General features: G+C 45.4%; 1 protein-coding gene across 25 annotated transcripts in view; it reads left to right on the top strand.

Annotated features, from left to right (window-relative positions):
* The window catches only part of LOC110521652 (palladin), a 122,580-nt gene that overhangs the window by 81,495 nt on the left and 13,194 nt on the right, over positions 1–27,891 (top strand). The window lies entirely within an intron of this gene.

Below are 27,891 nucleotides of genomic sequence, written 5' to 3'. Positions count from 1 at the left end.
CTGAAGGGGAAGTACAAACCCCTGTCATGTGAGGTTTTGGAGGAGAGGATCATAGCGAAGAGTCCAGTGAAGGAGGCAGTGAGGTGGGACTGTGGTACTGACTGTGATCACGGTCGCACAACATTAGATTATGTGTTGGGATATAATCTGTGGGTGGGCGTCGTCAAACACACAAGCAGCAATTATCCTGCAAACATTTGATATCTTAATCACTGTTTCATAAGACAGGGAATCAAAACATGACAGTTGAAATAGTTATCTTGCACGTATCCATTTTAGAAACGACCTTCTTTTCATCTACCGCTGAGCCCTCGCTGGCAAAGCCTCTGTGAGAATCTCCACCTGGCTCCATTTTCCTGATTGCTCCAGATTATGTGAGGATTACAGATCGTGAAAAGCAGAGGAGTCAAGCACAGATCAGCAGTTTACACAACCTCAACTTTGCCTTGTCATAACCCGCTCACAATCTAAACTTAAAAACATTACATAACAAAACCATTAACCTTCACAACGCAGTCCTTGATTGGGGACTACTTGAAATGTGGTTGAGTTCTGGTTCAAGTTGAGTTCCTTCTGGTGAGTCTAAAAACAGGCTGTTGATCATGAGATCATGATGTGGCAAAGTGGGTCTGTCGTCACGGTGACGAGGAAGTGATGCTGTGGTGCCTCTCAGAACCCCCGCAGGGTTAGGGTGAGAGGGTCATCGTGTTCAGACAGCTGTGTTAATCCTCACTGTTCCAGACTGATCTGTCACAGCCTCCACCCTGAGAGACCTACCACAAGCACACTGAGTCACAATGAGGGAGAGGGAGAGAGAGAGTATTTGGTTTTGTAAACAGCTGAAATCACAGAACAATACAAAGTCATGTTCTGTCCTTTTGTGTCCAGGGAGCAGGAAGTGAAAGGTGTCGGCTCTGCTGGAGCCACATGGCAGACAGGGTACAACAATTATCTTTTAGGGGTCAGAGGTCAAAGGTGACTATTATGTTAAAATGCTGCTAGTAAATGGCTGCGTATGGGGTCACAACCTCACCATGTGGTAACCCTCCCCCTCATGGCTTCAGGGAACTCTATTCCTGACTAAAATGTTACACGCACACACACTGGGCTAACAATCCCAAACATGCAGGAGCTTAGAACAACAGCCTGCTTGGCTGTAGGTGACACCATGTGTGTATGTGTGTTAAGCCTGCAGAGTGGTAGAGATGAGGAAGCTACTAATCCCCTTTCATTTGCTATATATTGCTTATGTATTGACCCAGTGCCATTCAAACCCATGCCAGCTGCATAATTGTCATACCACAGAGATTAAATGATTATGTCCCACTCCTCAACCTTTTTAACCCTCTCTGAGGTCATCATCGTCAGGGTAACAGTGGATAAATACACACATACACACATATACACACATACACACATACACACATATACACAAATACACACATACACAAATACACATAAACTGTTTACAGAGGTGCCTGGATACTGTTTGTTTTTTTGTACTCAAGAGTAAATCTCAGATTGGATTTTGATGCTTTGGAATGTTCATTACTTCTCCAACCGTGCTTATACAGTAGACTTAAACAACGTGTTTAATATACGTATGTGGTATTGTTGAAGCTATGGTTCGTGCCTGTCAAATTCAGAGCTTTGTGTTGATCTTGCGACCTCTTGCGTTCGGGGTCGTGTCTGTGTGCCGTATTGCTCTTTGTCTTGTGTCTTTGGTTGTGTTACATTCAGGGTCGTGTCTGTGTGCCGTATTGCTCTTTGTCTTGTGTCTTTGGTTGTGTTACATTCAGGGTTGTGTCTGTGTGTCGTATTGCTCTTTGTCTTATGTCTTTGGTTGTGTTACATTCAGGGTCGTGTCTGTGTGTCGTATTGCTCTTTGTCTTATGTCTTTGGTTGTGTTACATTCAGGGTCGTGTCTGTGTGCCGTATTGCTCTTTGTCTTGTGTCTTTGGTTGTGTTACATTCAGGGTTGTGTCTGTGTGTCGTATTGCTCTTTGTCTTGTGTCTTTGGTTGTGTTACATTCAGGGTCGTGTCTGTGTGCCGTATTGCTCTTTGTCTTGTGTCTTTGGTTGTGTTACATTCAGGGTCGTGTCTGTGTGCCGTATTGCTCTTTGTCTTGTGTCTTTGGTTGTGTTACATTCAGGGTTGTGTCTGTGTGTCGTATTGCTCTTTGTCTTGTGTCTTTGGTTGTGTTACATTCAGGGTCGTATTTGTGGGACCGTACTGCTCTATGGTTGTGGTTGTGTTACATTCAGGGTCGTGTTTGTGGGACCGTACTGCTCTATGGTTGTGGTTGTATTGCGTTCAGAGCCTTGTTGCGCTGGCTGCCAGGCTTTGTCACATATCTGTGCTGTGACTCAGAGCTGTACTCACAACAGAGGCCTTGTGTTTATGAGGTGTAACTCATTAACTCTCTAATGGTGTATTAGCAATCACTTTCTTGTAGAGGCTTTGTGTGTGGTTTTCTGGAAAGCTGGGAAACATGTATGTTAAAGAGACACATATGGAACTGAGTTTATACACAGAACACTCTGTTTCTTCACTGTCAGCTACCTGGCAAGCTCAGGACAGTCCTGACGTTCATTTGCAACTTGAGGTATTTCATTAATGTCATGCCAATGTTGTTAAAAAAAACCAAAGTGAGAATGTTGTTGTTTATCAGCTCTCTGAGTGGCTACATTTGTTGCTCTAAATGTGAACCTGGAGTGTGAATGGGTGTCTACAAAAAGAACTAGCCAGAGAAAGAGAGAGGGAGTTTTCTTGAAAGATAAAGATTGAGTAAAAGTAGAGGATACTAAGTATAGAAAGCAGGGAGGCAGATCGTTCCTCAACAACCCCCAGACTTCCCCGGAGGTGGGCAGTCCTTAAAAGGACATGGCGAGCAGAAGGATTGGCTGAAAGAGCTGTGGCTTGACACTGGATTGGCCAGTTGGGTTAGAGTGACCTGCAGGGAATGGAGCAGGTTTCCAAATAAGGAAGATAGTTGTTATGAAAAGCTAACTGACATTTACTCCTGTTGCACCCTCTACAACCACTGTGATTAATATTATTATCTGACCCTGCTGGTCATCTATGAACATTTGAACATCTTGGCCATGTACTGTTATAATCTCCAGAAGTGGACTGGCCACCCCTCAGAGCCTTGTTCCTCTCTAGGTTTCTTCCTAGGTTCCTGCCTTTCTAGGGAGTTTTTCCAAGCTACTGTGCTGCTACATCTGCATTGTTTACTGTTTGGGGTTTTAGGTTGGATTTCTGTATAGCACTTTGTGACATCTGCTGATGTAAAAAGTGCTTAATAAATATATTTGATTGATTGATTGAATGGTTGATTGATTGATTGGTTAGAGCTGGCCTTTACAACACAGCAGGGGCATGGAAGAAAGGGATAAGGGTGAGCAGAGAGAGAGTGGTGAAAGAGAGTGGTGAGATAGACAGTGGAGAGAGAGCGAGAGAGTGGTGAGAGAGAGTGGTGAGAGAGAGTGGTGAAACAAACACCAGAAACCTGAAAACACCATCCAACCTGGAACTGAGTGAGTAATGTTGAGTCTGAAGCTACTTTTAAAGCCAAGAAGAAAAATACATTACAATTATATATTTACTTTATAAGGACTTAATGCTAAGTTAAGGCTACCAAACTTGCTAGGACAAAACAGACCTGACTGCAACTTCAATTAGCACTGAGGTGTGAAGTGAGAGGTGTCAAAGCCATTGAGTGCAACAATGGCAGGAGAGTTTCACAGCCTACCCCACCCAAATGCAGAGGCCTTTAAAGTCCCCTCCCTCTGTTCAGAGGTCACTACAATCCAGTTTCCTCTGGATGTAAAAAAATGAGAAGGCACCAAAAGAGTACAAAAATAAGCTCCTTATGGAAAATCAAGAGACACTTTTAGCTGACTATTAGAAAAATGGGAACATAAGCAACTTAATATTCCACACAGACCATCCCCTGGCATGGTGCAGTGCTATATAAACACAGACCATCCCCTGGCATGGTGCAGTGCTATATAAACACAGACCATCCCCTGGCATGGTGCAGTGCTATATAAACACAGACCATCCCCTGGCATGGTGCAGTGCTATATAAACACAGACCATCCCCTGGCATGGTGCAGTGCTATATAAACACAGACCATCCCCTGGCATGGTGCAGTGCTATATAAACACAGACCATCCCCTGGCATGGTGCAGTGCTATATAAACACAGACCATCCCCGGGCATGGTGCAGTGCTATATAAACACAGACCATCCCCTGGCATGGTGCAGTGCTATATAAACACAGACCATCCCCTGGCATGGTGCAGTGCTATATAAACACAGACCATTCCCTGGCATGGTGCAGTGTTATATAAACACAGACCATCCCCTGGCATGGTGCAGTGCTATATAAACACAGACCATCCCCTGGCATGGTGCAGTGCTATATAAACACAGACCATCCCCTGGCATGGTGCAGTGCTATATAAACACAGACCATCCCCTGGCATGGTGCAGTGCTATATAAACACAGACCATCCCCTGGCATGGTGCAGTGCTATATAAACACAGACCATCCCCTGGCATGGTGCAGTGCTATATAAACACAGACCATCCCCTGGCATGGTGCAGTGCTATATAAACACAGACCATCCCCTGGCATGGTGCAGTGCTATATAAACACAGACCATCCCCTGGCATGGTGCAGTGCTATATAAACACAGACCATCCCCTGGCATGGTGCAGTGCTATATAAACACAGACCATCCCCTGGCATGGTGCAGTGCTATATAAACACAGACCATCCCCTGGCATGGTGCAGTGCTATATAAACACAGACCATCCCCTGGCATGGTGCAGTGCTATATAAACACAGACCATCCCCTGGCATGGTGCAGTGCTATATAAACACAGACCATCCCCTGGCATGGTGCAGTGCTATATAAACACAGACCATCCCCTGGCATGGTGCAGTGCTATATAAACACAGACCATCCCCTGGCATGGTGCAGTGCTATATAAACACAGACCATCCCCTGGCATGGTGCAGTGCTATATAAACACAGACCATCCCCGGGCATGGTGCAGTGCTATATAAACACAGACCATTCCCTGCCACCCCCAGGGGGGGTAAGCGATGGGTGGAAACTCCAGGATACTAGAGAATGAGGAACTCAATGTCAACCTGTACAAGTCTGGAACAGTAATTGTACAGGACAACCCCAAACTGTTTCAGCTGGACTTTCACATAATCAAAGAGAAAGCTCAGCAGGATAAGCTCTCACTTGAGAAAGGTACCCCCATCCCGAGCGTGTCAGACCCGACCTCTTCATTATACAACCCCACAGACGAGCAACCCCAAGCGGAAAGTCAACCTCCCACTACTACTCCCTCATTGAAATGAAGGATAAGGCAGGTGGAGTTGGAACTGTAGGTGAACACACTCCAGTCAGCACACAACATAGTCCAGCTCAACAATACCTCCCTCAACCAGAGCTGAGGGTGGAGAGAGACATATTTACACTCTGGACTGTGGTGAGACAACATCAACAGGAGAGGATCAGAGTGCTGGAGTAGAAGGTGAGAACAATGAAGTGTGACAGAGAACAACCCATTAGATAGCCGGCCACCCCCGCAGAGAAGCCAGCAGAACAGCCCACCTCACACTGACCAAAGTCTCGACACCACAGCAGAACAGTCTACCCCAGACCCTGACCATAGCCTCGACATCACAGCAGGACAGACAAATGAAGACCCCCAAGCCCAGGGGATCCCACCCCCTCTGAACAGCCCCCCCATCAGCTACCCTGATAGCCCTCCTGACGACCCCCACACACCCACTGAGGACATACACAAGCCACAGATAGTACTTCTTATGGACTCAAACAGGAAATATGTACAAGAAAATTAACTTTTTCCCAAACACAGTGTCTAAACTCTGGTGTCCAAACACTCAACGCGTCCTAAACCTTCTGTCTGAGGACCAACTAAGGTCACCCAGCCACATAACAATACACACAGGCACAAACGACCTGAGAACACAGCAGGAAAGGGTGGCCACAGCACTCATGGGAGTGATTGAAAAAGCTTCCTACTTTCCCCAACACACAAGTGGTTATCTCCACTCTGCTACCACAAAAATACTGCCACCCTGCTACCATACACAAGTTAAACGCAAGTATTTCCCGTGACTGTGCCTCAAAACCAAACGTTTACCTGGCCCACCACTCCACCCTGGACTTGAACAGCCTTTACGACCAGGTCCACCTGTACAAGGCAGCAGTGCCCACCTTCGCCTGGACCCTAAAGGACATCGCCCTCAACTGCAGCTCCAACACCTCACACAGGAGCAACAGATCAACAGCCACCCCGCCCAGTCCAGAGAGACACTCGCCCACCCCGCCCCCCCGGACCTACACAGAGAGGACCTACATCCACACCACAGCACCACTAGCCACATCCACACCACCACCCCAACCAATCAACACCCCCCCCAAGTCAACCATGCCCACACCCCATTTAGGCTCACTCAGATCTGACCTATGCCCCTCCTGCCCACGCCATGCACCCCATTCCTGCAAAGAGGCCCTCAACATGAATGTCACACATATACGTGAGCAGGCAAACAGGCCCAACCCCCACTCTTACACCAGCCAAAGGCAATGGCATGTACCAGATGCTCAGCAGACTCTGCTCACACAGCAGGCTCTGCTCGCCAAACCACACAACTAACAACATTGGACTCTTTATGGAACACAAAACCTTCACTATCTCATCCTGGAATATCCAAGGCTTGAGGTCACCTGCCTTTGGCCTAAAGAGCAGGCACCTGGACTTCACCAAAGAAATCAGAAATACAGACATTGTCATCCTACAAGAAACCTGGTATAGAAGAGATGGACCCACTGGTTGCCCTCTAGGATACAGAGAGCTGGTAGTCCCATCCACCAAACTACCAGGTGTGAAACAGGGAGGAGACTTAGGGGGTATGCTAATTTGCTATAGAGCAGACCTAACTCACTCCATTAAATTAATCAAAACAGGAACATTTTACATTTGGCTAAAAATTCCAAAGGAAATTATCATTAACAGAGAAAAATGTCCTGTGTGCTACCTATATCCTATATCCCTCCACTAGAATCCCCATACTTTAATGAAGACAGCTTCTCCATCCTGGAGGGGGAAATCAATCATTTCCAGGCCCAGGGACATGTACTAGTCTGTGGCAACCTAAATGCCAGAACTGGACAAGAACCTGAAACCCTCAGCACACAGGGGGACAAACACTTACCTGCCCAGCATTCCCTCCCCTATATGCCCCCCTAGGCACAACTACAACAACATAACAACAACTCCTGCAGCTCTGTGGCACACTGAGTATGTACATAGTCAATGGTAGGCTTTGAGGGGACTCCTATGGTAGGTACACCTATAGCTAATCTTTTGGCAGTAGTACTGAAGACTACTTTATCACTGACCTCAACCCAGAGTCTCTCAGGGAGTTCACAGTCAGCCCACTGACAACCCTATCAGATCACAGCAAAATCACAGTCTACATGAACAGTGCAGTACTCAATCATGAGGCATCAAAGCCAAAGGGTCTGAATAATATCAAGAAATGCTACAGATGGAAGGAAAGTAGTGTGGAAACCTACCAAAAAACAATTAGGCAACAACAAATTCAATCCCTTTTAGACAACTTCCTGGACAAAACGTTTCACTGTAGTAGTGAAGGTGTAAACTTGTCAGTAGAAAACCTAAACAGTATATTTGACCTCTCAGCTTCCCTATCAAATCTAAAAATATTTAACATAAAACGGAAGAAAATGAACAACAATGACAAATGGTTTGATGAAGAATGCAAACACCTAAGAAAGAAATTGAGAAACCTATCCAACCAAAAACATAGAGACCCAGAAAACCTGAGTCTTCGCCTCCACTATGATGAATCCCTAAAACAATACAGAAATACACTACGGAAAAAGAAGGAACAGAAATCAGCTCAATGTAACTGCAGAATCCATGACTCTAACCACTTCTGGGAAAATTGGAAAACAATAAACAAACAACAACACAGAGTTATCTATCCAAAACAGAGATGTATGGGTAAACCACTTCTCCAATCTTTTTGGCCCTATAACAAAGAACAACACAGAGTTATCTATCCAAAACAGAGATGTATGGGTAAACCACTTCTCCAATCTTTTTAGCCCTATAACAAAGAACAACACAGAGTTATCTATCCAAAACAGAGATGTATGGGTAAACCACTTCTCCAATCTTTTTAGCCCTATAACAAAGAACGAGAGAGAGAGAGAGAGAGAGAGAGAGAGAGAGAGAGAGAGAGAGAGAGAGAGAGAGAGAGAGAGAGAGAGAGAGAGAGAGAGAGAGAGAGAGAGAGAGAGAGAGAGAGAGAGAGAGAGAGAGAGAGAGAATAAGTTGACAGCATGGAAACAGAGGTCTTAGTGATGGCCTGTTGAGAGCAGGGGCTGTTTCCCAGAGGGAATGGCATTCTAAACATAGAGAAGCTCTAGCAGCTATATACTCTTTTGAGAATCACATTGTTTCCGCATGAAGTCAATCAGCCTTTGATTAAAGCTGCTGTCCAGATCCCTGCCCTTGTTTGCGTGCGGGGGGGGGGGTGGTTCTGGTACCCAGATGCGCTCAGATGCACGTCCTGACACCCAGGAAACGTAGACATAACTTCCTCTTTACAGCGAGCAGAGTGGCATTAATTACAGGGTGTCTGTGATATACTGTAACGTCAGCAAAATGATTGCATACATCCATCGCCGTTACAACACTATACTACTCACACAGTGGTTGAACCTGTCTTCCATAAGCAGGAGAGTGAGATACATAGAAGCTGACTCGGCCGTGAGCGGTGTGACTCGACACTGGGGAGATGACTGAGCCCTCATGAGAGAGGAACTGAACATTCCCTCGCCCCCATGTTCCCCACCCCCTACCCCTGACCCCTACCCCACCCTCTCACCTCTGTATCTCTCCTCTGGGACTCATCTCCAGCCACTGAGAGACAACAGCAGAGCAGATGAGATGGAGAACACAGGCCGACCTACAAATAGACATTACACACCAAAACAGAACTGATAAATGCACCAAAAATGTATGTCTGCCTCCCAAAATTGAAGGTCAAAATCTCAGGGGGGAAAAAACTGTTGACGTGTTCCAGATCTGTGTGTGTGAGGGGGGGGGGGGGGGATTGTTAGTCTGTAATGGATTGTGTGGCCTTTTCAGTGTGATCCACCGCTCGAACTAATCCTAGTTCCTAGATAGACTGCTGTGGCTACGTGCCATGGTTGTCAGTTATAGAAAGCACAGACTACTTGGTTGTTATGTGGCTGGCATGTAGCTAATGCTAACTCTGCTCTGTAAACATATGAAAAGCACAGCAGAGACTGTTCCTGTGTGCCACCCATGACAACTATAGTATGGATTCTATTTCCTGCCAGTATAAAGTCACAACAGAGACTTTACAACGGAGATTCCCTTCCTATTGTATCTTATCCGAGGAAGAGAGAAGTTTGATGAATTTCTTCTCTGATTCAGGAACTTAATTTCCCATGAATCAGTGGGAACATTATACATCAGATCTTAGTCCGAAATAACAATAAGATAAACATACGTCAGGTACCCGAATGTAATACGATCTGGGAGTCTACCTTGAGCTGTCGCATTCTTTCACAATCTCTCTCTTTCTCTCTCACTTTCAGTCTCTTGTCTCTGACTCAAAAATAGTTGTTGTTGTTCTTGGAGTCCTGTTCTGAAAGGGAAGTTCTCGATCAGTGGCCCATGTTGCCAAGCTTTTATTGTGAAAGAGGTGGTTCTCAGACAGGCTCTGGCTGACTCATGCAGTTAGAGAGAGGGAGGGAGGCTGGCTGAGTCTGTCACTGTCTGGCTGCTGGCTGCTCTATATATGCTGCTCTGCTACCTGGCAGACCGGCACAGAAACAACCACACACACACACACACCTCCTGGGGACTACCTGAGGCGCAGACAGACACACTCACCTGGACCGCATCACTGAAGGTACTAACAACCTTTTAAAACAAAAATATATATATTTTTTTTAACTCACTTCGGTGGAAGTAATTGTTTATGGAGAGAGAGAGAAGGGAGAGAAGGAAGAGGGGAAGCCAGGAGAGGGTGAGCAGCAACGAGCAAGATGCTTTTCATTAACTCTCTGTCATGTTCAGATCATTAGAGAGAGAACAATGAGCACACACCACATTAGCACAGCCACTGTTGCTTCGTGCTTACCTCACTGCTTTAATGAAATACAGTGTTGCCATTGTTGTAAAACTTCACGAGCTAAAACAGATGGGATTAAAATCCCAAAATCTTCTGGAAAAACCATTCAAACCGAAGGGTTGAATTGAGAGAGGGAATGAGGGAGTGCAGAATAAGGAGAGACACAAATGATAGAGAAGCAGAGCCAGGAATGCTTTTCCTTTCTTTCTGTCTGCTTTGCCAGCCACTCACCCAGTTAATGTTAAAAGCATGTGTTGGAGTATGGATGTGTGGTTTATAGGACACAGAGAGGCAGAGATAGAAACCCATTCATTCACCGAAGGCTCTGGGAAGTGGTTTGTCTGAAGAGGAGGACTGCAGGCAAATGAGTGCTTTACTAAGGGTGGTAGGGTCTGTGAGTTTGCAAAGAGTTGTAGTGTGAGTTGATGTAGGGATGACAGTAGTCCAGTGCCGTTGCTTTATTGTGGGTTGTGTCCGTGGTGTGTTAGTGGTGAAAGACTAGGTACGCTTATATAGGCCAGTTGTGTGGTGCCACTTTTGGGGTCTGCTGGATTAGTTAGCGCAATAGTGTCCGTCAGGAAGGAACAGTAGTACCAGGTCCTTCACTGGGTTCTCTGGTTTCTACCCCCTCCCTTCCTCTCTCTTTCTCTGGTTCACCTCCTCTTTCTCCTTCTTCCTCTCCACTCCTGCTGCTAATCCCGCTTGATGGCGATGTCTTTCCCATTCCAATCCCAGGAAGAATGTCTTGAGCCTTCCTGCGATAAAGATAAACACTCCGTCTCACCGGACAGAAAGAGGGAGACAGGGGAGGGAGAGAGAGAGAGGGAGACAGGGGAGGGAGAGAGAGAGAGAGCGAGGGAGACAGGGGAGGGATAGAGAGAGAGGGAGACAGGGGGAAAAGAGAGAGAAAGAGAGAGAGAGTGAGAGAGAGAGAAAGAAAGACAGGGGAAGGAGAGAAAGAGACAGGGGAGGGAGAGAGAGAGACAGGGGAGGGCGAGAGATAGAGCGAGACAGGGGAGGGGGAGAGAGCGGGGAGGGAGAGAGATAGAGAGAGACAGGGGAGGGAGAGAGAGAGAGAGACAGGGGAGGGGGAGAGAGCGGGGAGGGAGAGAGATAGAGAGAGACAGGAGAGGGAGAGAGAGAGAGAGAGAGACAGGGGAGGGAGAGGGAGAGAGAGAGAGACAGGGGAGGGGGAGAGAGCGGGGAGGGAGAGAGATAGAGAGAGACGGGAGAGAGAGAGAGACAGGGGAGGGAGAAAGAGAGAGAGACAGGGAGGGAGGGAGATAGAGAGAGACAGGGGAGGGAGAGAGAGCGGGGAGGGAGAGAGATAGAGAGAGACAGGGGAGGGAGAGAGAGAGACAGAGAGAGACAGGGGAGGGAGAGAGAGACTTGGGAGAGAGATAGAGACGGGAGGGGGAGAGAGCGGGGAGGGAGAGAGATAGAGAGAGACAGGGGAGGGCGAGAGAGACAGGGGAGGGAGAGAGAGAGGGGAGGGAGAGAGAGAGAGGAGAGGGAGAGAGGGGAGAGAGAGAGAGACAGGGGAGGGGGAGAGAGCGGGGAGAGCGAGAGATAGAGAGAGACAGGGGAGGGAGAGAGAGACAGGGGAAGGAGAGAGAGACAGGGGAGGGGGAGAGAGCGGGAAGGGAGAGAGATAGATAGAGAGAGACAGGGGAGGGAGAAATAGAGAGAGACAGGGGAGGGAGAGAGATAGAGAGAGACAGGGGAGGGCGAGAGATAGAGAGAGAGAGGAGAGGGAGAGAGGGGAGGGAGAGAGAGAGAGAGAGACAGGGGAGGGAGAGAGAGACAGGGGAGGGGGAGAGAGCGGGAAGGGAGAGAGATAGAGAGAGACAGGGGAGGGAGAGAGAGAGAGACGGGAGGGGGAGAGAGCGGGGAGGGAGAGAGATAGAGAGAGACAGGGGAGGGGGAGAGAGCGGGGAGGGAGAGAGGGAGAGAGATAGAGAGAGAGACAGGGGAGGGAGAGAGAGAGAGACAGGGGAGGGAGAAAGAGAGAGAGACAGGGGAGGGAGAAAGAGAGAGAGACAGGGGAGAGAGAGAGAGAGACGGGGGAGAGAGCGGGGAGGGAGAGAGATAGAGAGAGACAGGGGAGGGGGAGAGAGCGGGGAGGGAGAGAGATAGAGAGAGACAGGGGAGGGGGAGAGAGAGAGACAGGGGAGGGGGAGAGAGAGAGAGACAGGGGGGGGGAGAGAGCGAGAGACAGGGGAGGGGGAGAGAGAGAGACAGGGGAGGGGGAGAGAGAGAGAGACAGGGGAGGGGGAGAGAGCGGGGAGGGAGAGAGATAGAGAGACAGGGGAGGGGGAGAGAGCGGGGAGGGAGAGAGATAGAGAGAGACAGGGGAGGGGGAGAGAGAGAGAGACAGGGGAGGGGGAGAGAGAGAGGCAGGGGAGGGAGATAGAGAGAGACAGGGGAGGGAAAGAGAGAGAGAGACAGGGGAGGGAAAGAGATAGGGAGAGAGACAGGGGAGGGAGAGAGACAGGGGAGGGAGAGAGATAGGGGAGGGAGAGAGATAGAGAGCTCACTGTTCATTCTCTGTACTCCTCACCTGTTATTCTATTATATATGTGAAATGGCTCCACAGATGATAGAGAGAGAGAGAGAGAGAGAGAGATGGACAGACAGAGAGAGGGAGTGACATAAAGAAGGGGGTGATTGTAGCTGGAGCAGCCCTGAACTGTTAGTCTAGTTGGAATGAGCCACACGCTCTGTGCAGCGTTTAAAGGGGGGAGGGGGGGGGGAATAGTCTGGTTGTGTTTTATATGGAGTGTGTGCAATTAGAACCATAAAGAGAGGGAGGTGGTAGGGTACAGACGGAGGGAGGTGAAAGAGAGGAAGATGGTGAGGTTGAAAATACATTTGGAAGTCTAGGAGAACAAAGACAGAGAGAAATTGAAGTGGGACAAGGAAATAGACAAGGAATGGAAGTTGATTTAAAAAAAAGGGCTTTTCTGTTTTCCTTTGTTGTCTATATGAAAAATGTCAGGGACTACTTCTGCCAATAAAGCACCTCAAAGGATCTGAGCTAGGAGCTGAATCAAGGGGGTTATGAAATGTCCATGGAAAGTTGGGCAGCTCTCTACTGAGGAGGAGCACTCAGCCAAACCAGGGGGGGAGGGATTAGGGAGAGTTGTATGAGTCATGTGTGTGTTGAGAAGTTAGGTTGTATATGAGTTTTGTGTGTGTTGAGAAGTTAGGTTGTATATGAGTTGTGTGTGTGTTGAGAGGTTAGGGTGTATATGAGTTTTGTGTGTGTTGAGAGGTTAGGTTGTATATGAGTTTTGTGTGTGTTGAGAAGTTAGGTTGTATATGAGTTTTGTGTGTGTTGAGAGGTTAGGGTGTATATGAGTTTTGTATGTGTTGAGAAGTTAGGTTGTATATGAGTTTTGTGTGTGTTGAGAGGTTAGGTTGTATATGAGTTTTGTGTGTGTTGAGGAGTTAGGGTGTATATGAGTTTGTGTGTGTTGAGAGGTTAGGTTGTATATGAGTTTTGTGTGTGTTGAGAGGTTAGGTTGTATATGAGTTTTGTGTGTGTTGAGAAGTTAGGTTGTATATGAGTTTTGTGTGTGTTGAGAGGTTAGGTTGTATATGAGTTTTGTGTGTGTTGAGAGTTTAGGGTGTGTGTGGGGTGAATGAGGTTCTCAGAGTGGGACTGCATGGTGTTAAGTCAGCCTGTGATGTGGGTCAGGTAAATGGGTTAACTCTGGTTCTAAACCTGACTGGAGGTTTGACCTACATGCTCCTTCATGTGGAAACGGATCTGATGAAGGTCTCTATTTTCGGCTGGCGTTAAAGCGGCTCTAGTGTCAAAAGCACGTTAGTTTGCAATTTCGTCATGTAAAAACTCCCGCACTGGCATTTTCCAGCCCTAACACCAGGTTTGGCAATTTACCTGTATTATATCAGCTCGCTTGCCCTCAGATGGACGGGTCGGAGATGTTTGAGGTGTTTCCTTAAAAACGTGATCCAAAGTGCTAATTTCAGGTAGAGCTTGTGCGCATGTGTAGGCCTACATGTGTGTACTGTCTCTGCGTGTGTTTAGTTTGGTGTGGTTTGTGTGCACACACCTGAGGGCTATACTACAAAGCAAGTTCAATGAGTAAAAACTAAACTAAACTCAGATATGTGTTGTTGAGTTAAAGAGACCATGCTCATTTGAAGCTTATCTTTCTAAAAAAAATACCAAGTTATTTCAGAACATTTAGACAAGTTAGCTGGCTAACTCAATGAACCTGTTTTTTTACTATAACCCTCAGTTTGAGGGCTTCACATGAATCTGTTGATGGAAGTTTATCACGCTCACTGGTTTATCTCATCCGGCGATCTGATGTGATGATGTCAAACATAAACATTCGGCTATCTTGCTGGGGTTGTTTGTATACTGGAATCATGTAAGCTGTTAATGCAGCCCCTTGCCGTAAACTTACCATAGAACTTCAAATGGATGTCAACTTGCCTAAAAAAAGAGCTCATTGTTGTTATTCGAAATCCTTGGTGAACAAAATCGATGTATAACTGTGTGTATAATGAATGACCCGTTACTTTGCTAGGGTACATACAGATACCACAGGGTCGACATTATTCTGCAGCGATAGAGATCATCATTAACAACTGGATCATGGGGATTTTGGCCCATATCTACACTTCCTGTCACTTGTAAAAGCCTTGGGTATTGTACCTGTTTGTGCATGTGTTTAAACATGTGTAAGTATTGCATGCCTCCCCTCTACTCCTCCTCTTGCAGTCTGATCTCACACAAACATGACATTATTCTGATCTACACTCAGCCTGATAGGTGTGTGTCTCTGAGCGACATGTCAAATGAATTCACAATTTCCTTACAGTCAATCAATCATGTCGTAGCCAGTCAGTCAGATACTAAGTCAATTAGTCACAGTCTGACGTTCGTTGTATCAGTCGGCATGTCAGACAGAGTGACAGACCAGACACTTTCTGTCAGAGATTGGTCAAGTTGCAGGTTGACGCACTGTAACAGTGATGTAATGGGGGCACGGTAATACTGTATAACGCAGGTGAGGGAAGTGTGAAACAGGTGCTGTCAGGCACAGAGAGACAACATGCACCACTGATCATACTGTACTGTATGTCTGGTCATGCTTGGGGGAGGTGACAGGGAGAGGTGTATTTGTCTATGTGATTGCAGTGGGAGTCTGGTATTTTCCCATACTCCCATTGATTTCATCATGCGTTCCTGGATCTGTTCTGATAAATTTTTGGCTCGGGCATGGTTTGGGGCCAGCATGTTGTTACCACCTTGAGGTGTATTTCCACGGTAGGACACACACATAGGGGCTGTGTTTGTTTTGGAGGTGTGATGCTGGAGCTCCGCTAGCTTGTTTGGGTATAAATAATTCCTGTTTGACAAGGACATGCTTTTTAGAAGCTGGCACAGTGACGTATGGTTAAACAATGACACGGACAGATACTGTACTCAAGTGGTGGTCAGTGACGTTTATCATGAGGGAGGACCATTTATTTTTTTCATGAGCATGGCCTTGTTTCTATTACAGCATGTTGGATGACTGTCATTCATATTCCATTCACCAGTTCAATGTAACATGGATAGGTTTAGACTACTACATGATACTCAAATATTCCCTATACCCATCATGAGGTTGCTACAACCTAGTCTATGAATGAAAGTTTACAACGTAGGTGCACACAGGTTGAGAGAAACATTTGAGATGACAGACAGTGACACGTGGACAGACAGTGACACATCCAATACGGCCTCACAAACTCTTGCCTGCATCTAGCTTATCTAGGGTGTGATCATTAGTCCAACAGTTGCAAACAAGAGTTTCTATTCAGGAACTCTTATCCATGTTTTGTTTGCTTCTGTTTAAGAAATGTTTTCGATCAGAATCGGCGGAATGAATAGACCCCTAATCACACATAAACACAGTTCACTTTCATAGCAGCCATGTTGTCTTCATTGTAGCCTCTATGCAGTCTCCTCTCACCATTTCCCTTCGTTTGTGGGCTTCAATGAACAACACCTCAGCTGTATGTGACCAGACAAAAAAATATTTCCAAGCCAAACCATAACCGCTACACACAGCCTACATCGTTGTCACCATATTAGCTAAAGTAACGTCCTAGTCAACATAGGTAATAGAACGAATGTGTTAGTAAACCCAGTTAAGCAGTTACACCGGCGGGGCCCCGGTGGAAATAAATTAATAAAACCAAAAGATTACCTTGAATTTGACGAGTTCCAGTGTTGTGTTGGATAGTCATAGCCAGCTAGCTAACATAGCATCCTTCTGTTGGAGCCGGGTGTTTGAGTAACTAAAAAAAAAAAAGACAAAATCTCTCTCTATATATATCTCTCATGCTTCTTCATTTTTTAAGAAATGAATTTGTTGAAAACTGTTCAACTATTGTCTTTCCCTTTAAGTCAACTACTCACCACATTTTATGCACTGCAGTGCTAGCTAGCTGTAGCTTATGCTTCAGTACTAGATTAATTCTCTGATCATTTGATTGGGTGGGCAACATGTCAGTTCATGCTGCAAGAGCTCTGATAGGTTGGAAGTTGTCATAGTTACTGTATAAGTCTATGGAACCAAGAGGTTATGTATTGAAGTTGTCGTGACTTTACTTTCATTAATCGGATGACTGTTATTTATCTAATCAACTAACTATGTATAATTGTTACTCGATTAAATTAAATGAATCATGTAACAATTCATTAGGATTTGGGGCACCACAAGAGCGGTTGTTTAAAGTTATCATCTCCCAAATTAAACTCTAAAGGTCTTTACATATTACATCCATAAACAGTCAACTTATTAATCATATCATTCTGAATAGTCGTAACCTCCTTGCATCTGCAAAAACCCGAGCCTTGCTTATGGTTCAGTACTACACAAATTGGTTTAGCTAGCTAAATGGGGGTACCTAGTCAGTTGTACAACTGAATGCATCTTCTGCATTTAACCCAAACCCTCTGAATCAGAAAGGTGTGGAGGGCTGCCATAATCGACATCCATTAATGGTCCAATGCTCTATCCACTAGGCTACCTGCCACCCCTTGATAACACAGAATAAACATACACACTTAATACATTAGAAACAGGTCCCTAGCGGACTGACAACGATATGGCTGCTTGTTACAAAAGACATGGAGAGGGCGAGAAAGAGAGAGAGGGACAGAAGCACTTAACGGTGGTACATTTAGAAACTACTCTCACTTATGCTTTGTGCACAAACCGCCGCCTGCTTGGAGTAAGAAATCATGAAGCTATTTACGTGGAAATGCCTTGGTTTGCCATGTATCTCTCCTAACTGGGCCTTCTTGGAAAGGGGGTTGTTTGAGCCTTTTCGCGACACGTTTGTAAGGCTCTGAAAAGACGTCCCCACCCGTCTTTTACTGTTGTTCTTTTCTGCAGTCGTTCGGTATCCGGCAGCCGTCCGGCATCCGGTGATTTATTGTGTAGTCCAGGAACAGAACTACAGATTTTATTCTAATTCCATTTGCTCTGGAAGATGCTTCTTTGAAGATAGTCTAGCCAGCTGTGTCGATGGTTCCCAGTGGGGTGATGAGAGTAGCATAAAATGATGATTTGAACAGAGTAATGGAATGGTCCCACTTAAATTAATTTTTCTAGATACTTTACTTAGGACAGCTAATCAGCCGTACCAGTGATTGTCCGGGAGTTGACTTTATCGTCTCTACCTCGTGTTGAGATTCAAAGCATCGCAGTGCTAGCTGTGCCACTAGAGATTCTGGGTTCGAGTCCAGGCTCTGTTGCAGGCGGCCGTGACCGGGAGACCCATGGGGCAGCGCACAATGGGCCCAGCGTCGTCCGGGTTAGGGGAGGGTTTGGCCGGCAGGGATGTCCTTGTCCCATCGTGCACTAGCGACTCCTGTGGTGGGCAGGGCGAAGTGCACGCTGACACAGTCTCCAGGTGTATGGTGTTTCCCCCGACACATTGGTGCGGCTGGCTTCCGGGTTAAGTGGGCATTGTGTCAGGAAGCAGTGCGGCTTGGTTGGGTTGTGTTTCGGGAGGACGCACGGCTCTCAACCTTTGCCTCTATTGAGTCCGTAAGGGAGTTGCAGCGATGAGACAAGACTGTAACTACCAATTGGATACCACGAAATTGGGGAGAAAAAATAAAAAGTGAGCTGCAGCTCAACGTCTCTCTGGTCTGATATGTTCATTCTTAACCCATAATTTTATACAGTTAGTTCAGTCAGGCTGACCTCACTCAATGGCGTGACTTGTCACTGTGCAAAGTTATGCAAAACTATTATCTCTTATGGTTCCTAAAATCATGTCCCTCTCTTAACAAAAACACTTTCATAATGTTTCAGATTTCATGCACAACGCATCGGATGGACACTTCACACATATAGTTAGTATACTTTCCAAGTTACTGTATTTCCTTTATAACATTTTTAATTACATCACAAAATAACACCCGAAACGTCACCAGTGGTCTCCAGATCGCCTCTGACCATTCCCAACATTCTATGTTAGAAATATTGTTCCAGTAGTTGCTTTTGAACGTGTTAGAGTTTCTGCGGGAAAAGCCTTTTTAAAACGAAGGCACATTCTCTGGCTGAATTTGGAGAGGGATGTCTGAATGTTCTATCATTGACCAGTCCCCCCCCCCTCCCCTGTGGGTGAGAGAGGGTCTGATTGAAGTTATTTATTGCAAAGTTGATCTGACCTATTTTGATCTCCACAGGACATAGTCAATGTACCAAGAGGAGGATGGAAGCTAACTGTCCTCCGGCTACCACATGATGCTACCCTGAATATATTTAGTATAGTTTTATCTAAAAAGGATAACTTTTTCAATGTTTTACTATTTTCATTTTTATGAGATTCACTGAGGATGATGGTTCTCCCCTTCCTCCTCTTAGGAGCCTTCACTGCTGTACTCACAGACAAACACTAATATAAGTCAAACTTTCTTTACTTCCATTGTGGGAAAATGTAAACCTGTTGTTCAGACATTTGAGTGGATCAACAGCTTTTCACTTACACATTGCTGGCTTGTATGTACACATCATGCAGAAGGAAGCTTAGACTCTTGTTGTTGTTTATAGAAGGAACCCCCCTCCTTATTGGCTGTTTACACTCAACTACTTCCTGTCCTCCCATGGTCACTTCCTGTGGTTAGTGAGTGCTGCTGGCGGAATCCCATAAACCCTCTCCCATCTCTCCTCTCCTTCTCCTAGTCAACAAACCAGTGGCCAATCAAAGACAAGCTCCCCTTCCTCGCACCCGAACAAGTTAGGTCGTAAAACCCAGCGATGGCTCACAGCTTGCTTGTGGTAATGTTAGTCAGTCTAATTGTAGAACCGCCTGTCTGTATGGACCCGAGGCCATCATTGTCCAGGAAGCACAAACAAGCGACTGTGTGTAAAGATGACCATTATAGACATGTTGATTAGAGAGAGCATTGATTAAAGACAGTATGATTGGAGTCTACGGAGGAGAGGCAGCCGGTGGCGATCGCAGATTGGAAACCCTCTGTAGCTGACTGTTGGCATGGGTTGTTTCTGTTTCAGCTGGCTCTTTCTGACTCCTACAACATGGTCTGTTTCAGTTTGCTCTTTCTGACTGCCACAACATGGTCTGTTTCAGCTTGTTCTTTCTGACTGCTACAACATGGTCTGTTTCAGCTTGCTCTTTCTGACTGCTACAACATGGTCTGTTTCAGCTTGTTCTTTCTGACTGCCACAACATGGTCTGTTTCAGCTTGTTCTTTCTGACTGCTACAACATGGTCTGTTTCAGCTTGTTCTTTCTGACTGCTACAACATGGTATGTTTCAGCTTGTTCTTTCTGACTGCCACAACATGGTCTGTTTCAGCTTGTTCTTTCTGACTGCTACAACATGGTCTGTTTCAGCTTGTTCTTTCTGACTGCTACAACATGGCCAGTTTCAGCTTGTTCTTTCTGACTGCCACAACATGGTCTGTTTCAGCTTGTTCTTTCTGACTGCCACAACATGGTCTGTTTCAGCTGGCTCTTTCTGACTGCTACAACATGGTCTGTTTCAGCTTGCTCTTTCTGACTGCTACAACATGGTCTGTTTCAGCTTGTTCTTTCTGACTGCTACAACATGGTCTGTTTCAGCTTGTTCTTTCTGACTGCTACAACATGGTCTGTTTCAGCTTGTTCTTTCTGACTGCTACAACATGGTCTGTTTCAGCTTGCTCTTTCTGACTGCTACAACATGGTCTGTTTCAGCTTGCTCTTTCTGACTGCTACAACATGGTCTGTTTCAGCTTGCTCTTTCTGACTGCCACAACATGGTCTGTTTCAGCTTGCGCTTTCTGACTGCTACAACATGGTATGTTTCAGCTTGTTCTTTCTGACTGCCACAACATGGTCTGTTTCAGCTTGTTCTTTCTGACTGCTACAACATGGCCAGTTTCAGCTTGTTCTTTCTGACTGCCACAACATGGTCTGTTTCAGCTTGTTCTTTCTGACTGCCACAACATGGTCTGTTTCAGCTGGCTCTTTCTGACTGCTACAACATGGTCTGTTTCAGCTTGCTCTTTCTGACTGCTACAACATGGTCTGTTTCAGCTTGTTCTTTCTGACTGCTACAACATGGTCTGTTTCAGCTTGTTCTTTCTGACTGCTACAACATGGTCTGTTTCAGCTTGTTCTTTCTGACTGCTACAACATGGTCTGTTTCAGCTTGCTCTTTCTGACTGCTACAACATGGTCTGTTTCAGCTTGCTCTTTCTGACTGCTACAACATGGTCTGTTTCAGCTTGCTCTTTCTGACTGCCACAACATGGTCTGTTTCAGCTTGCGCTTTCTGACTGCTACAACATGATCTGTTTCAGCTTGTTCTTTCTGACTGCTACAACATGGTCTGTTTCAGCTTGCTCTTTCTGACTGCTAAAACATGGTCTGTTTCAGCTTGCTCTTTTTGACTGCTACAACATGGTCTGTTTCAGCTTGCTCTTTTTGACTGCTACAACATGGTCTGTTTCAGCTTGCTCTTTCTGACTGCTACAACATGGTCTGTTTCAGCTTGTTCTTTCTGACTGCTACAACATGGTCTGTTTCAGCTTGTTCTTTCTGACTGCTACAACATGGTCTGTTTCAGCTTGCGCTTTCTGACTGCTACAACATGGTCTGTTTCAGCTTGTTCTTTCTGACAGCTACAACATGGTATGTTTCAGCTTGTTCTTTCTGACTGCTACAACATGGTCTGTTTCAGCTTGTTCTTTCTGACTGCCACAACATGGTCTGTTTCAGCTGGCTCTTTCTGACTGCTACAACATGGTCTGTTTCAGCTTGTTCTTTCTGACTGCTACAACATGGTCTGTTTCAGCTTGCTCTTTCTGACTGCTACAACATGGTCTGTTTCAGCGTGCTCTTTCTGACTGCCACAACATGGTCTGTTTCAGCTTGTTCTTTCTGACTGCTAAAACATGGTCTGTTTCAGCTTGTTCTTTCTGACTGCTACAACATGGTCTGTTTCAGCTTGTTCTTTCTGACTCCTACAACATGGTCTGTTTCAGCTTGTTCTTTCTGACTGCTACAACATGGTCTGTTTCAGCTTGTTCTTTCTGACTGCTACAACATGGTCTGTTTCAGCTTGTTCTTTCTGACTGCTAAAACATGGTTTGTTTCAGCGTGCTCTTTCTGACTGCTACAACATGGTCTGTTTCAGCTTGTTCTTTCTGACTGCTACAACATGGTCTGTTTCAGCTTGCTCTTTCTGACTGCTAAAACATGGTCTGTTTCAGCTTGCTCTTTCTGACTGCTACAACATGGTATGTTTCAGCTTGTTCTTTCTGACTGCCACAACATGGTCTGTTTCAGCTTGTTCTTTCTGACTGCTACAACATGGTCTGTTTCAGCTTGTTCTTTCTGACTGCTACAACATGGCCAGTTTCAGCTTGTTCTTTCTGACTGCCACAACATGGTCTGTTTCAGCTTGTTCTTTCTGACTGCCACAACATGGTCTGTTTCAGCTGGCTCTTTCTGACTGCTACAACATGGTCTGTTTCAGCTTGCTCTTTCTGTCTGCTACAACATGGTCTGTTTCAGCTTGTTCTTTCTGACTGCTACAACATGGTCTGTTTCAGCTTGTTCTTTCTGACTGCTACAACATGGTCTGTTTCAGCTTGTTCTTTCTGACTGCTACAACATGGTCTGTTTCAGCTTGCTCTTTCTGACTGCTACAACATGGTCTGTTTCAGCTTGCTCTTTCTGACTGCTACAACATGGTCTGTTTCAGCTTGCTCTTTCTGACTGCCACAACATGGTCTGTTTCAGCTTGCGCTTTCTGACTGCTACAACATGATCTGTTTCAGCTTGTTCTTTCTGACTGCTACAACATGGTCTGTTTCAGCTTGCTCTTTCTGACTGCTAAAACATGGTCTGTTTCAGCTTGCTCTTTTTGACTGCTACAACATGGTCTGTTTCAGCTTGCTCTTTCTGACTGCTACAACATGGTCTGTTTCAGCTTGTTCTTTCTGACTGCTACAACATGGTCTGTTTCAGCTTGTTCTTTCTGACTGCTACAACATGGTCTGTTTCAGCTTGTTCTTTCTGACTGCTACAACATGGTCTGTTTCAGCTTGCGCTTTCTGACTGCTACAACATGGTCTGTTTCAGCTTGTTCTTTCTGACTGCTACAACATGGTCTGTTTCAGCTTGTTCTTTCTGACTGCTACAACATGGTCTGTTTCAGCTTGTTCTTTCTGACTGCCACAACATGGTCTGTTTCAGCTGGCTCTTTCTGACTGCTACAACATGGTCTGTTTCAGCTTGTTCTTTCTGACTGCTACAACATGGTCTGTTTCAGCTTGCTCTTTCTGACTGCTACAACATGGTCTGTTTCAGCGTGCTCTTTCTGACTGCCACAACATGGTCTGTTTCAGCTTGTTCTTTCTGACTGCTAAAACATGGTCTGTTTCAGCTTGTTCTTTCTGACTGCTACAACATGGTCTGTTTCAGCTTGTTCTTTCTGACTCCTACAACATGGTCTGTTTCAGCTTGTTCTTTCTGACTGCTACAACATGGTCTGTTTCAGCTTGTTCTTTCTGACTGCTACAACATGGTCTGTTTCAGCTTGTTCTTTCTGACTGCTAAAACATGGTTTGTTTCAGCGTGCTCTTTCTGACTGCTACAACATGGTCTGTTTCAGCTTGTTCTTTCTGACTGCTACAACATGGTCTGTTTCAGCTTGCTCTTTCTGACTGCTAAAACATGGTCTGTTTCAGCGTGCTCTTTCTGACTGCTACAACATGGTCTGTTTCAGCTGGCTCTTTCTGACTGCTACAACATGGTCTGTTTCAGCTTGCTCTTTCTGACTGCCACAACATGGTCTGTTTCAGCTTGTTCTTTCTGACTGCCACAACATGGTCTGTTTCAGCTTGCTCTTTCTGACTGCCACAACATGGTCTGTTTCAGCTTGCTCTTTCTGACTGCCACAACATGGTCTGTTTCAGCTTGCTCTTTCTGACTGCTACAACATGGTCTGTTTCAGCTTGCTCTTTCTGACTGCCACAACATGGTCTGTTTCAGCTTGTTCTTTCTGACTGCCACAACATGGTCTGTTTCAGCTTGTTCTTTCTGACTGCTACAGCATGGTCTGTTTCAGCTTGCTACATGGTGTTCTAAAAGACCGATTCAATTAACTTTCACTCAGACAAGCTGTGCCTGACCCCGTTAAGCTCAGCGATGCTGCTAATGTTCCCATGTAGAAACTGGAAAGTTAAAGCACCACCAGAATCCTTTATAATTGACATTTTACTATGAGGGTAATGTGAAGAATGGTTTGTCAATCAAACGTTTCTTCTAAAGTTCTCTTTCATTGTGTTCCATGTTAAATCATTTACACCAGGAACCAGGCCAACTCAAAGTATTTTTCAAGATGAGAGAGAGAACATTTAACAGCCTGGCCTATTTGGACCTCTAAATGGAGGGAAAGAGAGAGGAGAAAGGAAGAGAGAGATTTAACGGTAATGTACTGTTACAGTCTGAAATGACAGGGCAGAGTTCTGCAGTTTTTTCACACTGGAACTGAGAGTTGTGTGGGCCAGTTGCCTCAACTCGGTAAAGCACAACACTGGGCCGTTGTCATGGAGATGGAGAGCAGGACGGCTCCCTCTCTCCCTCCCTGCAAGGCCCCACTGCACCGCAAGACAGATAGGAACAGACTCTCAGAGGAATGGAAGAAAAAAAGGAATTAACTCCAGCCTTTTCAGCAGTTTCTGTCATTTCTTTAGCTACTCACATGAGAGATAAAACGTTTTTATTTTGTTTTACCAAGCACCAACTCTGTTCACAAACCTTTTAGAAGTTCTAAATAATGTATGTTTTGGTTCTTGTCCCCAAGAGAGTCAGACTGGCATCTATAGAACAGGCTGTTCTGAACAGCTATAAGAAAATGCCCCTTTTCAGACTAAACAATGGGAGGATTTATGTGGAGATGGGAAAGTACTGTAAATTAAAAGGCTGTATGGCTATAAGTGAATGCTATATGCTAGAATGAACATCCACCTCTTTTAAATCTCCTTTTAAGAGTGGTTGATTGGGCGGAAGGCTCCTCTCTTTGTTCCCAGAGTTGGTGACTAAATCAAGTCAAGAGATACTTTATTATCCCAATGATTTGTCTGTTGGCTCATTCAAGCCTAATAGACAATCCCTGTTCTGAATCAGTAGAAAAAAAGCTTGATTGAGAGAGATGAAATAGATTTCGGAAGTCATTTCGTAAGTGGATGTTGGCTGGGTAGAGCTGGCTGGAGGCTGGTCTGGTCAGGGCCATGGTGTCAGCCAAGGTGGCCCACTCCTTTTGTCAGACAGACCAGGCACAATAAAACCACTGATGCAGCTACAATATTACACAGTCTGACCCTCTCACTGACAACCATAAAAAGATCTGAAGTTTATGGGCTGTTTTAGAGTTTAGGAATATTTAAGATGATACTATCTGACAAAATGGTAATTCAATTGAGTGGAAAAATTCGAATGAAATTGTCAGATTTCATAACGTAGAATACAATTGGAAAGTTAGTCATTATGCGGAAAGAAGGACAAATGAATCTTAATCATGTGAGTGCCCTTTTGTAAAATAAGCAAGGGGAATTAGACTGTACTAAATGTGGAATTGATTGACCATGCTGGGAGAGAGAGAGGGAGAGGGAGAGAGGGGTGCACATCAGTTGTTTTGGGGAATAATGAGCTGCGATGTTTGTTTGGAAGTAGCTGTTCTATATAAAGAAGGAACACCTTTTAAGGCAAGAAGATGATGTCAGTCGGTCACAGCTGGCCAACATCCACTCTGCCTCCCAAACATACTCAGAAAAATTCCAGAGGCAGGAGTAAAAACACCAGGGCAACTTTTCAGATATATTTAGTATACTCAAACTGGGCTCCTAACATTCTCTAAAATATACCAGGCAGGCTGGAAACCATCAGGTGGGTTATTACAAAAATGCAGGCACGCGGACAAACGGTTTGTCATCGAAATCATTTCATGCGCAACTCACACACGAAGGCTGGCAGTGAAGGAGAGAGAAAGACAAGGCGCTGAGGAAATAAAGCGCGTTTCCACTCTGCTTGAGCGAGCGAGCGAGCGAGCGAGCGGGCGAGGCGAGAGCTTCTGCCTTGCGCTGAGAGAACCCAGCCAAAAAAGGACAGAAAGCGCCACGGAGGAGTGGAGGCCAGGGCTGCCGCTCTCAGGAGCTGCCAAACAATTCCTGTAAAAGTGCTCTTTTGGTGGAGGCTTGGATGTCCGACATTGCTGGGATATTAAGAGAAACACATAGGGAAAGTAGACACGGCATTATTTCAGTTAGCTATTTCACGTGCTATTTTTTCATGTACAATAGTCTACACCATCACACAGGTTATGACAGGTTGGAGTGATTCGAATAATGAGTGTTTATTTGGGCCTGGAGTACTACTGTTGCTATGCTACTAATGAGGGGAGCATGTGACTGATCTCAAATCATGTGGGATATCTGTCTCATGGTATTTTCACTGTCAGTTCTGTCATTTTACTGTAAAATGTTCATTACCTTTGTTGTGCTCTTCATATTTTTTGAGAGAGAGCAGAGGCTGGGGAATGGGGGACTTATCCCCTGGAACCTCAGACAGAAATGAAAAATGTCCTGGTTATTCAGCATCTGAAACAGATTCTGAGAATTTTGTCCTAGTGAAGTCCTGATGACAAGGCATGTAGCTGTATCTAGACTCTTCTATCCAGGTTTTCTGATGGACTCACTACCAGTCACAGACTGGGCCATGACAGACTGGGCCATGACATTAAGGTTTCTAACATGGGGGTTTTATAGATTTCCCCAAGACCCCTTCTGCTACCCTAAGAAGATAACTCAACCACGTCATATGTGTTCTGAAGTTCCCACTGTACATTCCCGTTACAAGCCCCCAGACCCAAATAAAATATTTCCCCATTATAAATTAACACATTCAAAGCAAGCAGTGGACATAGAATGAGTCTAGTTTACTAGCCCCTCTTTCTTTATTCCATTCCAGTCATGTCATCCACCCCCTCTAGGATCAGGAACCTCCTTGAGAGCCTTCGTTTCCCCAGCCAACTGATCCCCGACCAGGCCAGTCGTGATTTGACAGTGTAGGAGGGCTCTGTGTGTGAAATCCTCAGCCGGCCATACCTCTATGACAGAATACAATGCTGCATAATTAGGATTCACCCCTGAAAACAAGACATGACAGAGATGTGTGTTTGTGTTTATTTTGTTTCATCGCACTGCAGTTTAACCCTTTAACTGTCACACCAAGAAATAGATATCAGAAAAAACATTTTACAGTCTTGTAATTTTCAATTTTATACAGAATTAGTACTGAAAATGTGGTCATTTTTTTGCTAATATTCACGTCCGGGTTTTGAACCATATTTGAAAAAATACAGGACTCCTATGCTAAAAGGCATTGGTTGAGATGTTAAAATATGCCAAACAAAATTAATATGTTTAATTTAATTTAAAATTGTACTTTTTGACGTGGCTGTCGACAGGCTGGCCTTTTAAGTCTTTATGTAATGACTGGTAACTCACTATGCAGAGGTTTCCTCCCCAGAACATCACTAATCAGCACTTTACACACACACACACACACACACACACACACACACACACACACACACACACACACACACACACACACACACACACACACCGTGGCAAGGTTGGCTAGCTGAATTAACCACACCTCATGGTACACTGAACCCTCTCAACTCAGGCCTGACAGGCTATCAATTCCAGGCTGGTGTAAAAAGCTCAGTGTAATTCCTGAGTGAGGCCCTTGGATGGCCCAGTGCTGAAGTCATCCCGATAGCTCTGTGTGTGGTTTTCAACCACTGACAGTAACATCCTCACAACGCATCCGTAACATTAGAGCAATGTCTCGGCACGACTGGGAGGCTCATTCTCTGTGTTTGCTGCTTTTACAATCACAACCTCTTTAATTTGTCAACCGTGGTTGTGTAACTAGAGAGTGAGAGACGGGTAATGGGGTATTGTGTCAGTCAAGGTCAAAATGGATTACAGCCGCATGCTTTTCTAACATTTTTACAACGTGCCTGTAACCTTAGCAGCGTTATCTCATCCCCTCCAGCGTTCTAGTG

The sequence above is a fragment of the Oncorhynchus mykiss genome, chromosome 4, assembly GCF_057628025.1.
Source record: "Oncorhynchus mykiss isolate SJ-2025 chromosome 4, ASM5762802v1, whole genome shotgun sequence".
In the NCBI taxonomy this organism is placed as follows: domain Eukaryota; kingdom Metazoa; phylum Chordata; class Actinopteri; order Salmoniformes; family Salmonidae; genus Oncorhynchus; species Oncorhynchus mykiss.
This window is presented reverse-complemented; position numbering and strand designations above follow the sequence as displayed.